Source organism: Gigantopelta aegis, chromosome 14, assembly GCF_016097555.1.
Source record: "Gigantopelta aegis isolate Gae_Host chromosome 14, Gae_host_genome, whole genome shotgun sequence".
NCBI lineage: Eukaryota > Metazoa > Mollusca > Gastropoda > Neomphalida > Peltospiridae > Gigantopelta > Gigantopelta aegis.
Window position 1 is genome coordinate 50854753 of NC_054712.1, and position 5520 is coordinate 50860272.

Below are 5520 nucleotides of genomic sequence, written 5' to 3' on the forward strand. Positions count from 1 at the left end.
TGTAATACAGAATTAATACTGGTACCTACAATAAAGACAATAACCTACAGTTTACCTAGGTCCTTGTGACGGAACATGCTCTTAATTTTGTTTTCGCCTGTGGCGATATTAATTGTGTTAGAGGGCCGTGTGCAGTTTCATTGCACTTAGCCCAGGTGGGCAACTTGTTACGTAATACCTCCGCGAGTGCGGTTATTACAACCGTGATTTGGCGACGATGGCGACAGCCAGTCTGACGATCAGAGAAAAATATACCGACTCTGGGAGAGGTGGAATATCAGATGATGGGTGAGGTACCGCGTTGTACCCCAAAGCGATATTCGCTGTCTCTGAGAGTTTTGATTAAATACCTAGGATTTAGAGATATCGAGGAGAACCATAGGAAGGTATCCCGGGGGAACGTTGTCCGTCCGGACTTTGGTAAATATATTATTTCTGCTCTGTTGTATAACCTTGATGTGACTGATGTGACTTTACATATTTTAATACTGTATTATACCAATATTCTTTAGACAGTGTCTTCGGTCATCTGACGAAGTAAATCGTAGTCTTACTGTTCTATATTTATACGAGTATTTGGTAATATAAAGCTTAGCCAGTCATCCTAGAAGACCTAGGTAAACTGTAGGTTATTGTCTTTATTGTGATAGGTACCAGTATTAATTCTGTGTTACAAGGTTACTGAATGAGTAGTTAAGGGTTAATTAAAAATTAACCAGTTAGGAATAGTGTTGTAATTCCTTTATTAATTAAGTTCTCCTGGCAGCGTTTCTCAATTATCACACGTTATTGAACGAGTAGTAAGGGTTAATTAAAAATTAACCAGTTAGGAATAGAGTCGTAATTCCTTTATTAATTAAGTTCCCCTGGAAGCATTTCTCCATTATCGCACGTGTGTGTGTTAGCGTTTCTCAATTATCACACGTGTGGGTGTTGTGACACGGTGAAGTGATTAGTATATTGTGTAAACTAGACACCTAGAGATTATCTAATTAAGTAATCAGTTCTGGGTTGTTATTATTGTTGTTATTAATTAACTACTGCGGCAGTACATTTGTCAGCGTAGGTTAATACAGATTCCAAAGTGTATTGTGTTTTTGTTGTGTTTTCTAGTGAACTAAACGTGCTAATATAATTTATACTTCATATAAGATCTTATCTCTGATCATACCTAGACGAGCCAAAGCGGGTATATACTGTCTGTTACAGAGAGATCTAATAGATATACAGTTAGGAGAGATATTTTGATAATCGTGTTTCATTCAGTTACGGGTATTATAGGATCCCCGTGACAGGAGTAGAAAATTGGGGGGGGGGGGGGGGGGGGGGGGGGGCGCTTGTCCGGGATCTGAAACGGGACATGCATATTAAAAAAAATATTGCTTTATAAATTATTTTTACAAATAACTAGAAGTAGCAACGTTGTTCACTAGAAAATTAATTAATAATAAGTGCGCCATATCTAAACATGGATAAGAATTTGCTGGATAGGCGTACTCTCAGTGTAGTGGAGATTAAGCGAGCACGTAAGGTCGAATTAGTTGAAATCGCAGGTGAGCGAGAAATTGATTTAACATCAGCTAAAACCTTAGGAGATATAAGGACAATTATTATCCAGGAAGTTTTTGGTGATAGTCCTGTTATGGAAGACAGTGAGATTGTTCCAGAGATAGAGATAAATGAGTTAAGTGTGGAACAACAATTAGCTTTTAAAAAGCTTGAGTACGAAAGAGAAGAACGTGCATTAGATAGAGAGAGAGAGAGAGAGAGAGAGAGAGAGAGATAGAGATAGAGTAGAGATAGAGAAAAAGAAGATAGAGATAGAGAAAGAGAAAAAGAAGATAGAGATAAAGAGAAAAGAGGGATAGAGAAGATAGAGAGAGAGAGAGAGAGAGAGAGAGAGAGAGAGAGAGAGAGAGAGAGAGAGAGAGAGAGAGAGAGAGAGAGAGAGAGAGAGAGAGAGAGAGAGAGAGAGAGAGAGAGAGAGAGAGAGAGAGAGAGAGAGAGAGAGAGAGAAGAGAGAGATAGGGATAGAGAATTCCAGTTAGCAAAATTAAAAGTGGAACATGAGTTAAAGTTGAATACTGAAGAAGTTAGACGGGAAGCCGGAAATGGGTTTAACATGTCGGAGGCTTAGAGATCAGTGCCGGTATTTGATGACCAGGAGGTAGATATGTTCTTGCAACTTTTTGAACGAGCCGCTATGCAGCTAAATTGGCCGCAGTCTAAGTGGACATTGTTAGCCGTGTCTAAGTTTAAGGGGAAGGCTAGTGTAGCTTATAATTCAATGAGTGATGAGCGAGCAAGTCAGTACGACCTAGTTAAGGCGGCAGTGTTGAGGGCTTATGAATTACGACCTGAGGATTATCGTTTACGGTATAGCGAGTTGAGAAAAACGCAGGGTCAGTCTTATAGTGAGTTAGTGGCTAAGAAGGCAGGGATGTTTGATAAATGGGTGGTGTCTCATCAGGTAGAGTCATATACCGAGTTACGGGAGTTGTTGATCTTACAGGACATTAAAAATGGATTACCAGTTAGCTTACGTATTCATTTAGAGGATCGTGATGTCAAAAAGATAGAGGAGGCAGGCATAGTGGAAGATGATTACGTGTTAATACACAAAGCTCAGGCAGTACAGGGTAGCTCTTTACAACAGGGTGTTAAAAAGAAATTTCAGCCAGGTTTTTCCCGGGAAAGTAACTATCGGGGAGAGTCATCTAGTTGGTCAGCTAGTCAGGCAAGGAATGCACCTGGTGGGCAAAGTAAGGATAAGCCTGCATTATCAGCCAATGCACGAACTTTTCGTCCACATTGCAGTTACTGTGAAAAGGATAACCATCTTGTCGGGGACTGTTTTAAAAGGAAACGCGATAATGCGCAAGTGGTCGGTTTAGTGAGGTCAGCTCCGTTAGCGAGAGAGTTAATGGTTAGTCCCATGGCAGAGAAAGTAAACCCGTATGCGTCCACTGGTATGGTTTGTGATGTGAAACAAGAATTGAGTCCTAAGGCAATATTAATCTATAGAGATACCGGGTGTAGTAAGTCGCTGATCACACAAGAGTGTTTAGCTGGTATACAAAATTCAGATACAGGACGTAGTTTGGCTTTAACCTCAGTTACTGGAGAAAATATGGTTGTCCGGTTACATAACGTTTACTTGTGTTCGAAGTTTGTGACGGGACCAGTCATTATGGGTGTTGTGAAGGACTTGCCCGTTGAAAACATAGGAGTTTTGTTGGGAAATGATTTGGCTAGTCAGTGTTGTCAGCCGAAATGTGACCAGTTGTTAATTAAAGACAGCCCTTTACGAGTAGGAGAGAGTGAGGTTGATGAGATTAGATATCCTGCATGTGTAATAACTAGGGCTATGGCCAGTAGGGTAACATGATACCCAGAGGATATTTGTGATTTGTCTGATACGTGTGTGAGCCATGAAATTGGAGTGGATGAGGTGATCAGTAAAATGGTAGATAAGTCAACTGAGGAATTAAATGTGGTGGAACCTGTTGATCTCCCGCAGAGGGGAATTGAACCAGTTGTGTTTGATAGAGGGGAATTACCTTGTAATAGACAAGAGTTAATTCTAGAGCAGGGGGCTGATCCAAAATTATTGGCAGCTCGCACTACATTGTTAACAGAGGGTGAGATGGAGGATCAGATGTCAGGTTATGATATGGACAAGGGAGTATTAATGAATAAGAGAGTTACAGATAGGAAGGCTAGGAAGCAACTGAGCCATGCTCAGAGCAAAATAAAATCAGTGTTTGATAGGAAGGCTAGGAAGGCTAGGAAGCAACTGAGCCATGCTCAGAGCAAAATAAAATCAGTGTGTGATAGGAAGGCTAGGAGTCGGAATTTAAACCAGGGGATAAGGTGCTGCTGTACCTTCCCATTAAACGGGGTTCATTGCAGAACAGGTATTTCGGGCCCTATGTTGTGCACAAACGGGTTAATGAGACAGGGTATGTGATAAACACTCCTGATAAGGTTAGGAAAAGTAGGCATTGTCACATCAATTTGCTAAAAGGTTATTTTGACAGACTGCCGATAGTTTCAGTGCTACCCGTCCAAATTGAGAGTCACTCAATTTCCTGTGATGACATCAAGACTGCAGAGGTCAAGTTGGCCAACGGCCAGATTCTAGCAGACTTGAGCCCCCAGCGAGCAAAGTTGACTACGTTGAAACAAGACAATGTTTCCATTTGTCAGAACCTTCCAACGATTACCAACACCTTAAGCCAGGATGTGCGCTTGGAACCTAACGCTACACCGATTCGACAGCATGCCTATTGGAGAAAACCTGGAAAACGTGCGACGCTGAAAAAGAAGGAAACGAAGTTCCATTGGCCAGATGAATGCGAGAAGTCATTCAACCGTCTCAAGCAGATGCTCTCCTCGTCTCCCGTGATGGCAGCACGAGAGTACCAACCAGAGAGTTTTGAGATGGAGTCTTCTTCTGCAAGAATTCCCAATTACCATTGAACATATCAAGGGCACTTCTAATGTAATCGCTGATGCCCTGTCCCGAAGTTGAACGTTATGATAATGTGTTGACATTCTTGATTTCTGTTTTGTTTATATATATTTTATTTGTATACCAGGGACTCAGAGACTCAGTGTGATTACTGGTAGTCACCTTATTATTACATGTGTTATAAATGCCCGGATGCGTCGGTCAACGCACTTTTGTTTTAATGTAGTATATTTCCCTATTCCTAGAGTAGAGGAAATATCCTTTTTGAGGTGGGGGTGTGTGACGGTACATGCTCTTAATTTTGTTTTCGCCTGTGGCGATATTAATTGTGTTAGAGGGCCGTGTGCAGTTTCATTGCACTTAGCACAGGTGGGCAACTTGTTACGTAATACTTCTGCGCGACGGTCCTCGAGCTATACTTTCTAATACACACCCAGCCAGGTGCGGAGGCCATGTGGCGAGTAGTTACGTAATACCTCCGCGAGTGCGGTTTTTACAACCGTGATTTGGCGACGATGGCGACAGCCAGTCTGACGATCAGAGAAAAATATACCGACTCTGGGAGAGGTGGAATATCAGATGATAGGTGAGGTACCGCGTTGTACCCCCAGGCGATATTCGCTGTCTCTAAGAGTTTTGAATAAATAGCTAGGGTTTAGAGATATCGAGGAGAACCATTGGAAGGTATCCCGGGGGAACGTTGTCCGTTTGGACTTTGGTAAATATATTATTTCTGCTCTGTTGTATAACCTTGATGTGATTGATGTGACTTTACATATTTTAATACTGTATTATACCAATATTCTTTAGACAGTGTCTTCGGGTCATCTGACGAAGTAAATCGTAGTCTTACTGTTCTATATTTATACGAGTATTTGGTAATATAAAGCTTAGCCAGTCATCCTAGAAGACCTAGGTAAAATGTCGGTTATTGTCTTTATTGTGATAGGTACCAGTATTAATTCTGTGTTACAAGGTTACTGATTGATGAGTAGTTAAGGGTTAATTAAAAATTAAACCAGTTAGGAATAGTGTTGTAATTCCTT